General features: G+C 44.1%; 1 long non-coding RNA gene and 1 pseudogene across 1 annotated transcript; both read right to left on the bottom strand.

Annotated features, from left to right (window-relative positions):
* Positions 1-238: 238 nt before the first annotated feature.
* LOC118498093 lies at positions 239-13,184 on the bottom strand. The gene is made up of 3 exons (XR_004900623.1): positions 13,173-13,184; positions 7,127-7,129; positions 239-343 (listed from the first exon to the last, which is right to left on the bottom strand). It is a non-coding gene; the product is annotated as an uncharacterized LOC118498093 (long non-coding RNA).
* On the bottom strand, positions 9,294-10,370 carry LOC114512143 (annotated as a pseudogene).
* Positions 13,185-15,273: the final 2,089 nt, after the last annotated feature.

Genomic DNA, 15,273 nt, shown 5'->3' with positions numbered 1-15,273 from the left:
AAGCAAACCAGTTAGGACACCCTAACATTTTCTTGAAACTGAAGTCCAAAAAGGGCACAAGAAATTCAATGAGCAACATGAGAAACATCTGGTTATGAAACATGCACTGAGCTTTGGGAGGTAAACTACTGTAAGCCTTTCAAAGAGATGGAAAGGTTAGGGCTTAAAAGATTTGGGCAAATTCCTGCTCGTGCTCCTGCAGAGCCTCTGCTGACATTTTTCTTCACTTTGGCCCTCGTTTCTCCTTCAAAAGCCTGGACCAATGGGATGGCAACCTCTGTCTATGGAAACTTTTTCCTTCAAGTACACTGAAATGACATTAGCATTTAAATGCAAGATTTTTCTGTCAGCAGAGGCCTTTAGGAAAAAATTGCAGATGGTATATATACTTCGTTCTTGATTAAAAACTGATTACATTGCTAATTCTTAAATATTATTTGCAAGCCATTATATTAATAATAATGCAACCAAATGCAAGTCTGGTCGCCTGCTGCTTGGAAAGCTAATACTTGAGAGGCAGGTGCTGATGTAAAGGAAAGTGGTTTTATCCAGGTGCCGGCCACCTGGAAGACAGGGGACTCTTGTCTCAGAGCCCATCTCAGCATCTCAGGTGCCCTGGCTAGTTTATATACGAGGACCATGGGAAAAGGGGAACTAAGGAATTTCTGGTGATGTGCAGTTTCTCAGCTACAGGGGACCATTCCTCATGGCGTGGGAAATGTAGTCCAGCCCCGACTTGGAAAGGCCATTGGGGAGTAAGTTCTGGCACACAGGACCCACACCCACAGATAGGTCCTCCTGTGGGGAATCAGGCCTGCATTGTACCTAGGCTGCTGTGAGACTTGTTTTTGCTAAAACTCCCTCACCCTGGATTGAGGCAGCAAATGTTTACTGCATATCTCTCAAGTAACTTCCTAAAATCTGTGCTAAACCTCCCAAGTGTGGAGTGTAATCAGTTGAACCACGTTTCCCCTTGATCTGTAACAGCTTTTCTCTGAATTAGCAACATTCTTTCCTTTGTTATCTTTAATAAAAGGTAATCACCTACAGCAAACCTGTGCATAGTAAATGAGGACCATCGTCAATGTAATGTACCCAGAAAAGCAATAAAAGCCTGTCCAGGCAGGGGTCAGGGCCCTCTCTCTCTCTCAGAGAGCAGCCCTGCTGTCCCCTTTTCTCCACAGGACTTCTGTAGTCCATGTGAATTTGTTCACCGCAGCCACAACACACAGACCCTGTGGGCTGGGGTCCACATCACTCAGCTCTGCTCTTGGGTGTCTCGGTGTCACCGCCTACTTATGATCATGCAGTTTCATTGCTCTCTCTGTGGTTTCACTGCCGATACCTGGGAACAGGATCTGCAGGCAGTGTTTCTGCTGGTCCCGATGTGAGTCGCTGCCGCCTGCCCCATTTCTGGTGGTCAGAACCACTCCTTGGTCAAGTAGGCTGTCTATAAAATACTTCTAAGGAAACTTCCCATACATGAACCTTCTATGAGTTGGTTGGTACCATGCCATGGTAAGCCAGAGTAGTATAGTGTTTATCCTCTGTTACAATTATAATAGGATTTATCAAGCCTTTTTAACAGCTGTAGCAATTCAGCCTACTCCTAATTTCTGCAAATAAAGTTTAATTGGAGTATAGCCACATCTTTTCACTTATTGTCCGTGTCTGCTTTCAAGCTGCAGTGGCAGAGCTGAGCAGCAACAACAGAAAGTATAGCCCACAAAACTTAAATATTTACTGTCTGGCCCTTTGCAAAAAAAGGTTTGCCAATCCCTGCTTTGTGTTGTGCCAACCATTGTCCTAATTGTTTGTCATAGCCTCATTCATAACTACCCCGTAACTATAGTTACCATCCTACTTCCAGTGGAAGAGACTGAGAAACAATTGTCAGATTAATGCTGAATCTGTGGGGGGAAACAGCTCCATAAGGAAAATCTTATTATTAAATTTATATCCTTAAAACTTTTAGAAAGGAGATGATCTCTTGAAATCTTTCCAAGTATTCTGGTACCTTTTAAAAAACATAAGTTCATTTCTAGAGTCTGAGAGTGACTAAGAAGGACCATCCAAGTCATTCTTCTGCCTCCATACATCCTGGAACATGCAACTCTCCCAAACCAACCTTGTGGGATAGTTTGTTCCACAGAACGATCCACACGCTACCTGCGTCAGAACACCTCAGGGAGCGTAGAGAAGGGCAGATTCCTGACCCTAGCTGTGACAGTAATTCATACTGCTGAACTGGAGTCTCTGATGGAATCTCCAGCCTTGATGAGCTCCCCAGAACATCCTCGGGCATTAAATTTAGGAGCCATTCATTTGAGGCCTCTACAAAAAAGCTGCTTTCAGAGACTGGCCCCTGACTTTTCCACATGTCAGGGCCACATTTCTCCCTAGGCTCAGCCCTGGTGCCTCTTGCTATAGTTTACAATGTTAGCTAGTTAACAGCCTCCTCCAAAATGCCTCCCCATGACAATCCCCTTACTAACTTTTCATTTAAATTCTCCTTCTCCATATGGTAACTCCTTGATTTTCCTACTGAAAGCCAAATATATCACATTTGTTCTTTACAGAAAATAATTTTTTAAATAAAACCTTAGACCATGATATGTAACAAAATTGCAAACAATAAAGATTTAACACACTTAACCCAGAAAGAATCCAGCATTCACATTATAATGAGGGTGGCAAAGGTAGATCCTTCCTGATAACTGGTCTTGCATCCTGGAAGCTGCTGTTGGCTGACCTGCAAGCCCACCCCCACCCATGCCCCAGTCCTGTGCAGAACTTCTGGTTGTTCCCTGGGAGGCAGGATGTTTACATAAAATGTAACTCACTTTGCTGTCCAGTCTGCCTTATGGGCAGATCCTGAATCATGAGGCTTTAAAAAGAAAAGCTCCTGATATTAGTTCCACTTAGTCCAAGTCAGATGCCAAAATGAGATGAAACCATGCAAGGGTTTTTTGTGTTTGGTTTTTGTTTTGTTTTGTTTTGTTTCCAGGAAATGCCTTATGAGGAAAAAGAGACAGGGTGGGTGAAAGCTGAAGGGTCATCAGACAGCAATGCACGTCTGACCCTGAGTGAAGGAGAGAGGGGAGAAGCACTGGGTAGAAACACCCTAGATGAGGCTGTGCAGTCTGAGGAAGGTGTAGCAGAGCCCTGGGCAGTCCCTCGTGCCCTCAGAGAAGTCCTGACTCTCCCAAAAATGATCTGCTTCAGTCTTCTGCCATGTCCATCCTGCTAGAAGCAGCTCATAGGAAAAGGGGCACAGCAACATACTTAAGTGCAGCAACTCAAGCTATGGCCAAGAAACATCCTGCCATCGGAGATCCATGAAGCACATTCTCATGACTCCCACAGGTTTATGAACATCATCTCTGTATTTTTCAATACACTGAATTACAGTTTCCAAATTAATTTACTTAGTGAGCCACCCTGTTGTAACTGTCATCACAGCCAACTCTAAGATCCTTCTCCCTGCAAAACAGAAATTAATCCAGGGAGTCACAGTGGCATCTGCAGTGCTCATCAGTTTCACTCTTTAAAGGGAGAGAATTAAAGTCTAAAGTGCATGTCATAGTTCAGTGTTCCTCTTAGCATTTCACTGTTGCCACTCACCAAAAGTACAAACAATGGCTAACCTAAGATTCCAATGTCTGCGGGACATTCCATTAGCACTTAAATGGAGTGTATCAGGTGTGGTGGGGACTCCCAGGACACCAATGGCTCACACTGGACTGTTTTGATTTCTGCTAGTTCCAGGGTCCTGTGGCCGGGCCCTTGGCCCCAAGAATTACAAGTACCTCTGGTCCCTTTAGACTAAGGAGATGGTGCCAGGATTTCTTTCGTTTTGTTACTTGTGGTTCAGGACACAATCACTTCACCAGCAGCTCCCTCCAGCTATGATTTGGAGGAGCAAGGAAGCTACACTCCCCGCCCCAAAGTACGAGAGAGCGGTAAATGTTTGAGTATGTGGAAGGGACCATAAGGTCAGATGTTACCAAGTCCTCTGTGTTCAGTGGTAAGCACACTACTGGGTGGATTATTAGTGGTTAATCAAAAGAAAACACTTGGATCCTAATGCAAGAGGAAAGAGTAATTTTTCTTAAGTGCTTCTGTAATGGCTTCCAACAAGGGGTCAGCCAATCGCCTCGGGTTTGGTACCAAATGCTGGCATTTGGCGCAAATTGGGAGAGGCAGATCCCCCACTTTGGAATCTGACTCATTTGTGTTGGTATGTTGTCCTTTTCCTGTTGCCAAAAGTCGTCTCTTCTGTACATTATGCATCAAGGCAAAATTTTATTTTCATATTACCACCAGATCTTTTTTTGCTCTTCCCACTTTCCCCTGAATTCACAAGATTAAAAATTCCAGAGGTTTTGAAAATCCGCAGATCTCCAGTTTAATGCCATCTGATTTAATAGATGGAAAAACTAAGCCTCAGTCTTTTGTTATTTCTTCATTTCCCCTCCAGCCTAGGGAAAGCTCTGTAGCCTTGTACCTGGCACGGCACATTCAGGGCCTGGAAGGGCTTTTCTCATCTGGCTGCTGTGATTAGAAATAGGCTTGAGGGGGTGGGGGGTACCTGCTGGAGGTCAGAAATCCAGAGCACAGCCCTGCTCTGATCCAAGTTCTTACCGGTTTGTAGTGGTCTGTTCCCAGGGGCTTAAGTGGGCACGCTCACTCACACCCAGCTGCCATCCAGCTAAATGAACTGTCTCTGATTACTCTTGAAATGCACAGCCCACTTAAGGATATCATATCATTGTTCAGTCTGTGCCTAAATGCACGTGCTAAGATGGTGAGAGAGAGAGAGAGAGAGAATGTACTATAATAAGAGGCTGGATACAAGCCTGACAGCAGCAATGAACATGGACTCCTAGGAAATACATGGGTGAGTTGCACTGAAAACAGTTAAAAAGCACTGGTTAATTGATACAGTCTTGGACTCAGATGTAGGCTCCTGAGATCCCTTGTACCAGGTATACGATAACTTGCATTGTCCTGACATCAATAGATAAGATGTCAATTAAAAACAAACGTGCAGAAGATAAGACTTTAACCCAGAGGTTCACAAACTTTCTAGGTTCAAGGGGCCCTTTGGTGTGTATTTCTCAATATCCCCAGGTTATAATTTCTCCTATTAAATAGTCAGGTCCAAATACCTTAAATACTTCTGTTCTTACAACCTTGTAGTTGTTGTAAAACACTATACACAAATTAAAATAAAAATAACATTTTTTTCTTGAATCATCACAATTACTTGATAATGAGGTTCATGTGCCTGCCGGGCCCTGCACAAGTTCACGACCCTTGGTGTCAGACCACACATTGTCCCTGTTTCCTGTTCCACCTCAAGCAACTTTCCTGCAATGCCTAAGCTTTAATGTTGCAAACTTAACGAAAACCTGGCTTTGCAAAAATGTGACATCAGTGAATGGAACTCAGCCCTGTCTAATATTTTGCTCAGTGTTCAGCAGACATGGTATTACTGGGCTTTCCTCAAAACTTTAAAATAACTGAGAGCAGCTCCGCACACAATTTGGGGAGTGCCTCATGTTCTGGACCCCTCTACCATTCTAACAGACCAAAGTGGCAGCTCACTCTGACTTCCACACATTATGTATTTCCAATTTACTTCTTTGGCAGTATAAAATGCCCCAGAAAAGGATAGTGGTTGATTTCTTTTTTTTTTTTTAAAGATTTTATTTATTCATTTTTAGAGAGGGAAGGGAGGAAGATAGAGAGAGAGAGAAACATCAATGTGCGGTTGCTGGGGGTTATGGCCTGCAACCCAGAAATGTACCCTGGCTGAGAATCGAACCTGGGACACTTTGGTTCCCAGCCCGCGCTCAATCCACTGAGCTATGCCAGCCAGGGTATAGTGGTTGATTTCTTGTTTCATACCATTGTGATCTGAGAAAATGCTTGATAGGATTTCAATTTCCTTGAATTTGTTCAGACTTATTTTGTGCCCTCCTGTGTAGTCCATCTTTGAGGATGATCCATGTGCATGTGATAAGAAAGTGTGTTCTGCTGCTTCGGGGTGAAATGTTCTGTAACTATCAATAAGATCCATTCCATCTAGAGTGTTAAGGTCGCTATTTCCTTGTTGACTTTTTTGTCTGGAAGATCTATCCATTGATGACAGAGGGGTAGTAAAACACCTTACAATGATTATATTGCTGCCAATGTCTTCCTTAAAGTCCACAAGACTTTAAGTATGTAGGTGCTCCTATGTTGGGCGCATATATGTTTACAAGGATTATATCCTCTTGTTGGATTGATCCCTTAAGACCTTCTTTGTCTCTTACTTTGGCCTTGTTTTGAAGTACATTCTTAAAAAATGTACTTCATTGTTTGGAGAAAATATCCATGGGATATTTTTCTCCATCTCTTCACTTTCCACTTGTGTAAACCTCTTGTTCTGAGGTGGGTCTCTTGTTGACAGCATATATATGGGTCATGTTTTCTTATTCATTCAGCTACCCTATGTCTTTTGATTGGAACATTTAATCCACTACATTTAAGATTATTATTGATAGGTACTTATTCACTGTCATTTTATTCCTTATACCTATGTTCCTCTATTTTTTCTTAAAGCAGTCCCTTTAACATCTCTTGCAATACTGGTTTGGTGTTAAGGAACTCATTTAGCTTTTTTTTTTTAATCTGAAAATCTCTTTATTTCATCTTCAATGTTAAATGATAGCATTGCTGTATAGATTAGTCTTTGTTGCAGATCCTTGCTTTTCATTACTTTCAATACCAATCCCTTCTGGCCTGAAGTGTTTTTGTTCAGAAATCAGCTGACAGTCTTATTAGAGCTCCCTTGTAGGTAATGAACTGTTTCTCTCTTGCTGCCTTAATATTCTTTGTCTTTAAACTTTGTCATTTTAATTATGAAGTGTCTTGGTGTGGGTCTCTTTGGGTTCATCTTGACTGGGACTCTCTGTACTTCCTGAACTTGTATGACTTTTTCCTTCACCAGGTCAGGGAAGTTTTCAGTCATTATTTCTTCAAACAGGTTTTCTATGCCTTACTCACTTTCTTCTCTTTCTGGTATCCCTATGATGCAGATATTGTTGTATTTCATGTTTTCCCACAGTTCTCTTAAAACTTCCTTGTTCTCTTAAGTCTTTTTCTTTTTGTAGCTTTGATTGGGTGGAGTTTTTTTCAACATTGTCTTCACAATCACTGATTCAATCCTGTTTTATCTACCCTATTTTTAGTTCCTTCTAGTGTATTCTTAATTTCCAACTGGTTTTTTATTCATAGTTTTTATGTCTTTTTATGCTGTTGTAATTATCACTAAGTTCCTTGTACTTCTCACTAAGTTCCTTGAGCATCCTTACAATCATTACTTTGAACTCTAGGTTGATAAATTGCTTGCCTCGATTTCATTGAGGTTTTTTTTTTCCTGCAGATTCCTCCTTTTGTTTGGGGGTTGTCTATCTCCTCATTTTAGCTCTTTTTGTTTGTTTCTGTGTATTAAATACATCTGACTTGACTATCTGTCTTCATGGGGCAGCCTTATTTGGTAAGAGTTCTATGGGACTCTGTGGAACAACCCCCTTAATCTCCTGAGCTGGATGCTCCAGGATGTCCCTTGTGTGGGTTATATGGGCTCTCCTGTTTTATTTGGGTCTTGTTGTTGGCCCATTCATTGGTGGGATCTCCCCTCCAGCTCAACCCCCACTGTACAGATGCGGACAGAAAAAAAAAAAACACAAAGAAAAAAATAGATCCCCCAAAACAACAGCAAAATCAACAACAAAAGAGCAAAGAATAATTAAAGTGTTAGGAGAAATAGAGTAATAAAAGAAAAAAAAAGATACCAAAAGACCAAAGGAAGGAAAATGATTAGGAGAAAAGGAAGAGAAACAATAAGGGTAAGGAATACAAAGAGGAAATCACCAAAAAAGAACAAAGAAAAAGAAAGGATAAAAAATAAGAAAAGGAAAGAAGGGAAAATGGAGTAAGAAAAAGAGAAAAGAAATATGAAAGAAAAAGAGAAAAAAGAAAAAATTGAAGAATAAAGAAAAAGGCTATGCAAATGAAAAAATAACAAAAATAGTGAAAAAGAACAAAGTAGAATTTGTCTCAGCAGAAGGTAGTGCTTGCCTGCTGGGTTCTCCCTTTGGATATGGCTGTGATGCTGTCTGAGGCTGGTGTAAGCCAATGTCAGCTGCTGCCCACGTCTAGCCCTTGGCAGCCTGTTTGAAGCTACAAGCAAACCATTTTGTGGCTATCTCCTTCCAGGCTTGGCTACACCCGGGATGGGCCTCACTACACTGCTAAGATGGCTTTTATCAGCACAGGACCCAGGGATGGGTCAGCAAATGACTGAAGGAACTACAGGATCTGCCTCCACCTGCCTCTGCCTGCTGGCCCACCTGTTTCTGAGCGAGCTTCTGGCAGAATCAGGAGGATGAGACCCACGGATCTCCTGTGTGAGTGCCATGCAGACTTCAAGGAAGACAGTGGGTATGCTCCCTCAACACCACACATCTGAATGTGTCCTGTATTTTTTCCCTGAACTCAGTGGAGCCCCTAACAGGAAGGCGGGTGCGGCCTCCCGAGCCCAGAGTTTGGATCTGCCGGAAACCAGGAGGGTGTCTCTATGGCTGTCCCATGAGGGAAAGCACCAAGTCTGGTTCCCGGGAAAGTGTATGGAAGGCCACGCCCTACAGCCAGTCTCTGATACCCTCTGAGTCTATGTTGGTGTCTCCTCAGCACAGGTTAAGATACAGGGTAGGGGGCAGTAGGAAAGAAAGAGGCAGGATGGGGCAAGCAGGATTCCAGAGGGGGTGAGCGGTTTCCCACAGGGTCGGGTAATTGTTTTTCCCCAGAAGAGCCTGCTCTTCTCAAGAAAAACAGCTGCTGCAGTATGGAGGTATGTCCCGGCACAGGGAACCCAGCAGTTGGTCCCCCACATCTCTCCCCAAAGCCTCCCACTGCAGACTCTCCTAAGGCAACTCCTATCCACCACACCCTCCCTTCACCCGAGCCCAGGGTGGTGGCTGTGAATGAGAGACCTGTGCTTTGGCACCTTAGAGAAAAAATAGAGGCTTTGTCTCCAGTGGACTCTGTCCCCCGCAGCCTTTCATCACTAGGGGCCATGTGGGCACTCTGGGCTTGGGAGCCCAGTCTGGAGTCTGGGCTTCATCCTCTTAGGGCATAGCTCCCATGGCCAGCCATAACCATGGCCTGCAACGGTGGGAGCAGTGTCGGCCCCTTTCACATCCCTGCCCTTCCTGTCTCAAGGTGGTTTCTGCCCATCCTTGGTTCAGAATCTCCTTTTCAGGTAGTCTTTGGTTGTATTTCAGATGGCTGTTGCCATCTTTATTTTTATTGCCAGTTTGGTTCTGAGAGGTGGTGTGAGACAGATCCTCCTACTCTGCCACCTTCTTGCCCTCTCCTCTGGCTTTTTCTTATTTACCTTTACATTTTTTGAATGGATCTAAAAAGGGCTCTCCCACAGAAATATAAACATTGGCTTCATGGGGAACATCTTCAGGTTCAAGGGCCTCGGTGCTGTCTGCCAGGAACACTCGCCATGCGGCCTCATTCAAAGTCAGTGTTTCCAGGAACTCCTCCAGCCACAAGGGGCTGGTTGGCACAGTAACTTTGGCAAAGACCATTCTGGATCCATTTATGTAAGCTGTTCCTCTAGTCACTCTGGGTTGAAGTTCACATCTTTGAGAGATTCTATGCCAATTCTGGGCTGCCTGAAATTTAAAGAAGAGAACTCTGCAACTCTCAACCACTGACAGGTCTATTTCTCTTGGATGCTGATATAAAACAAGCATTGTTTTCACTGGCTGATTTGCAGCTATCTGGGTCTGATACTTCATCATGGCCATGACAGGATGCAGTTCGACGTGTGGAGCAATCCTGAAGTCCTGACCCTTCAGATATTGCTGCTGAAAGTAAAAGCCTATTGGGGCCAAACTGAGGCTGCAAATAATCTTCAGTACTTTTAATAACTGCTTTTGCCTGAGATGACATAAACCCCTTGTTAAATTATTCAAAATATGTGTGTAAATTGAGTGAATGGTATCTCCCTTGCAGGTGCCTTCAGAGCTGCTTTGCTGTGATACCTTCATGGTTTTAGTCAAGGGCAATGAAGAAGACTGAGGAAGTACTGCCCTGTGATCTTCTGTTTCTGTTCTTGCCATTTTCAGTTCTTTGCCTCTCTTGCTCAATCAATGCCTGACTCAAACTCAATGAATGTTCACTGATGATTACTGTGCTACTAGTAAACTCCTTGGAAGCAGTGCCTGGTTACCATAGCAACTGCATCAGCAACGTCATTTCTGTGTAAGCATCTTAAACAGCACTCCAGCTATCAGTGGCATTAGTGTACTTTTCAGCCTAATAAAATTTCCCACTGCATTATCAGTCTCTCTGTCTAAAAGTACAGCTTTCACTGACTAAAAATGATTTTTTGTGGAAAAAATTAAAGGACAAAACCTTTTCTATAAAGCACTTAATTTTTGAATGACTTTAGATTCATAGAATTATCCATACCTGAACAAGAAGGTGGAAGCACTGCTTTTATCTAATCCAAAGGCAGTAGTTACCTTGTGCACTCATGTATTCTCACATTTGCTTTTGCAAATATGGTAACAACCCAAATGAGACCTAGGTGCCCCACCAAGCAGATTTGAAGCAAAAAAAAAAAAAAATGAAAAGAGGGAAGAAAGGGAGGGAAGGGAGGGAGGGAAAAGGAAGGAGGGAAGGAAGGAGGGACTGATGTACCCTTAAGGGTGACTTTGAAACCTATTTTGTACTCTCCCTTTTTCTTTTTCTCTTTTCCCCTGTCATCATCAGCCTTACAATTCCTTCACTTGTTAAAGACAACTTTTAGCTATAGATTCTTAGTTTCTGCCAATTGCCCCGATTCTAAATACTCTGTAAATTTGTCTCTGTAAATAAAGCCAGAATTGTCAAAGCAGATATCTGTGGTGGATCCTGGTCAGCAGGATCTGTGTATGTTGCGGCTGTTTGTGAACAAATACACACAGACAACAGAAGTCCTGTGGAGAAAGAGACAGCATGGAGAGACACAGAGAGAGAGAGAGAGAGAGAGAGAGGGAGAGAGCGCGCGAGCGTGCGCGCGCACACGGGCCAGAGCACCCAGTCCCTGCCTGCCCAGGATTTTATTGCTTCTCTGGGTACATTACATGGAGGGCAGTCCTCATTTACTATGCACAGGCTCACTGCAGGGGACTGCCTTTTACAGTTAACAAAGGAAAGAATGCTTCTAATTACTTCAAAGAGAAGGATGCTGCAGATCAGGGGGAAAAGTGGTTGAACTGGACACATCCCATCCTTGGGAGGTTTAGCACAGACTTTAGGAAGTTACAGTAAGCACTTGCTGCCTCAATTCAGGGTGAGGGAGTTTTAGCAGAAGCAAGTCTCATAGCAGTCTAGGTACAATGCAAGCCCGATTCCCCAAGGGAAAACCTCTCCATGGGCGTGGTCCTGTGTGCCACTTGCACCCCACTGGTTTTCCATGTGAGGGCTGAGCTACATTTCCACACCATGTGAAGCAGTTCCCTACATTTCCCCCCTTGATTTTAATTAGGACCACTATAGATCTCATAAAGCTAGATCTCATAAAGCTTGCTATTTGCTGGTCTCTCACACAACCCTGGGAAAGTAATTTGCAAATGCAGCAAAGTACACAGAGCATTATTATAATCAGTAAGCAACTGGTGGCTCCAAAGATCCGCATTCTTGTTAAGATCATTTAAGTGTTGAATGTCCTGCAGCTGCTGATGTAATTCTAGCTGCAATTTATCAATTTATCCTTTTAAATTGGTAGAAAAAGTCTCTCTTAGGTGATGTTGAGTATCACTCCATGAGTACTGGATGGAATTTCACTTCAGGTTGGAGAATCCAGGATCAGAAGTCCAATGGGTGGAGGTGGGTCGAGGCTGCAGGAGCCTTTTCTGTGATATGGCTTCACTATCTTCGCCAGCAGCTCCGAAGGTCATTCTGGAGAGTAAACACAAGCATACCCTCTTCCCCAAGTTAATAGTTCAACTGGGTCTTCCCATTTTCCTTCCCTTAATGGGTCTTTGTATAAGACCAAGGGGTGTGGGACTGCAGGCCTATTTTGCACAAGGTGTTTGTCTATGGGTTACTTTAAACTATCATCACAATCCAAAAATTGTATGTATATATTGCAAGAATGGTTAAATTCCTGGGGGATATTTCCTGAATACATCCCAGGCCACTATTAGTCTTGATTTCTTGTGGACAGCCTTAGTGACTGAAGGTCTCAAGCTCTAACATTCTTTGCTGATTCCCCAGTGAGGGGAGGGGCCTACAGAGAACCTGAGTTAGTGTCTGCTGGGAAAGACAGGCCCCCTGCTGTTTCTGCATGCTGCAATGAGTTTGAGCAGAAGTTGATTACTTTATTGTTCTCAGGACCTGGTAGTTCCTAGGTCTAGAATTTGCCGTGTTTCAAAGACTTAGATGCTTACTATTCCTCTTATTTCCTTTCCAGTTCCACTTTCTTAATTCCTTCCTTATAGACTATCTATAACTTACTTGAACTTTCTACAACATACATTAATACACAAAACATTCCAAAATAAGCATAAGTCTTTTGAAATTTAAGGCTGATTAGATTGCCAAACATTTGACTTAAGGAGTATATTATGAAATGAATAGTTCAGGGAGCCCTGGCTGGAATTCCTTCTCCTGATGCTTGCACCAGTTCTAAGTCTGCTGCTAGGCACCCGCCGAGGTGAGGGGCTGCTCAGCACCTCGGCCCCAGGGTGGACCTGGCCGGTTGCAATTGCAGCGGTGCGTCTGGGACCGCACCCGGTGCTGGTCACGGTCACGGGGAAAGATTTCTCCCAGCGTGCACTGGGTAGAAAGGGAGACATGGGAAACCAATACCCCCTCCACACCGCTGCTCCTCCCAACAGACACCCAGCCCCAACTCGCTGCAAGCATGCATGCACTGGTGGCTGTAGCCATGCTGCGAGCTCATGCACCTGCGCTGCAGCTGAGCTCACCGGGCAGGCGGTGAGGCTCTCAGCAGCTGGCGCACATTGGTCTCTTTCCTTCCATACTTTCAAATCTCAAGATCCCTTATCTGGGAGACATTCAGGAGCCCTAAAAAAGCTGCTGAATTAGCTGAAAACATTGCTCCTGTTCCTTAGAGCCTGTTCCCTATGGTAGAGGATTCTTAGAAACACTTAAAGAAATTTTTTTAACAAATAAAGTGGTCGCAAGAGAGGGCAACCTTGGAAGAAATCCCTTTTTCTCTGAAATCCAACACACCCTATGACCTTCCAAAAATATACTCGATGTCGTGTGCACTCCAACCAAGTTGGTGTGTTGTCCACAACAACAGCTCATAGCCCTGGTCCCTGTTCCCAGGCACCAGATGTGGCAGATCCTGAATGGCAGGATCCATGTATGCTGTGGCTGCTTGTGAGCAAATACACACAGACAACAGAAGTCCCGTGGAGAAAAAGAGACAGCATGGTCACTCTCAGAGAGAGAGAGGGTGAGAGGGCCAGAGCACCCAGTCCCTGCCTGAGGATTTTATTGCTTCTCTGGATACATTACATGGAGGGCAGTCCTCATTTACTATGCACAGGCTCACTGCAGGGGACTGCCTTTTACAGTTAGCAAAGGAAAGAATGCTGCTAATTACTTCAAAGAGAAGGATGCTGCAGATCAAGGGGAAAAGTGGTTGAACTGGACACATCCCATCCTTGGGAGATTTAGCACAGACTTTAGGAAGTTACAGTAAGCACTTGCTGCCTCAATTCAGGGTGAGGGAGTTTTAGCAGAAGCAAGTCTCATAGCAGTCTAGGTACAATGCAAGCCCGATTCCCCAAGGGAAAACCTCTCCATGGGTGTGGTCCTGTGTGCCACTTGCACCCCACTGGTTTTCCATGTGAGGGCTGAGCTACATTTCCACACCACGCGAAGCGGTTCCCTACATATATCCACACAAACATACTAAAGAAAAGACTCCGAAGATGTGAAGATAACCTAGCAACACCTACTAGGTGCCTAGTATGTGCCAGGACTGTGCTACAGAGAACCATTCCACGTGGCATGGGAAATGTAGCCCAGCTCCAACTCATAAAGACCAGTGGGGAGCGAGGACTGGCACGCAGGACCATGCCCACAGAGAGGTTTTCCCATGGGGAATCAGGCCTGCATTGTACCTAGGCTGCTTTGAGGCTTGCTTTTGCTAAAACTCCCTCACCCTGAATTGAGGCAGTAAATGTTTATCGCATATCTTTAAAGTAACTTCCTAAAATCTATGCTAAAACTTCCAAGGACAAGTATAACCAATTCAACCACTTTTCCCTTTGTATTTGCAAATATCCTTCTTCTTTAATGTAATTGGCAACATCCTCTCCTTTGTTTTCTGTAAAAGGTAACCACCTAAAGTGAACCTGTGAATGAGGATGATCTCAATGTGCCCAGAAAAGCAATAAAAGCCTGTCCAGGCAGGGGTCAGGGCCCTCTCTCACTCAGAAAGTGGCCATGCTGCCCCTTTTTCTCTATAGGACTTCTGTAGTCCATGTGAACTTGTTCGCTACAGCCACAACACACAGACCCCACAAGCCAGTGTCCGCATCACTATGCTAAATGCTTTTCACACCATCAGTTCATTCATTCTTCAGGCAAGTTCTACTTCTAACTTCATTTTCAAGCAAAAGAACCCAGAGACAGAGAAACAAATTGCATTCTAACATCACACTGCTGGTAATTAGCCAACACTGAACTTCAAACCCAGGTCTCTGACTTGCCAGCGTCCCTACTGTCCCACGAAAGCCACAGGGAGGTCCACTGCTCAAGATGCTGGCTGTGCCTGGCCCCCAATGAGTCACAGTGGTGCCGGGGGACAGGCTTTTTATTACCGTACATGGGGTAGGGAGTCATTTTGAAGCAAGTCCCTCTGGCCCAAAATATTAACTCCTGAGGGGTAGGAAAGGGTAATTTTCTTCCTACCGTTTTAAGTTCTTCTGGCTGAGCGGATAACCAAATTAACATAAAACACACTGACAGGAGAAAGTACCTAAATTTATTACATATGTACATATGAGGGTTCCATAAGACTTCCAGGCCTCAGGACAGATCTGGCAGTTGAGGCTTACGAGCCAGCTTGAGCTGAGGAGAAGGTGGGGGATGTGGTCTGGGACTTCAAAGGGCAATTCACATACAGATAGAAAAGCAAATGTTTGCTGGACCATCTTTAACAACGTGACACAGACAGGA

Source organism: Phyllostomus discolor, chromosome 14 (genome assembly GCF_004126475.2).
Source record: "Phyllostomus discolor isolate MPI-MPIP mPhyDis1 chromosome 14, mPhyDis1.pri.v3, whole genome shotgun sequence".
Taxonomy (NCBI): Eukaryota; Metazoa; Chordata; class Mammalia; order Chiroptera; family Phyllostomidae; genus Phyllostomus; species Phyllostomus discolor.
The sequence above is the reverse complement of the archived record's forward strand: the minus strand, read 5'-3'. Positions and strand labels throughout refer to the sequence as shown.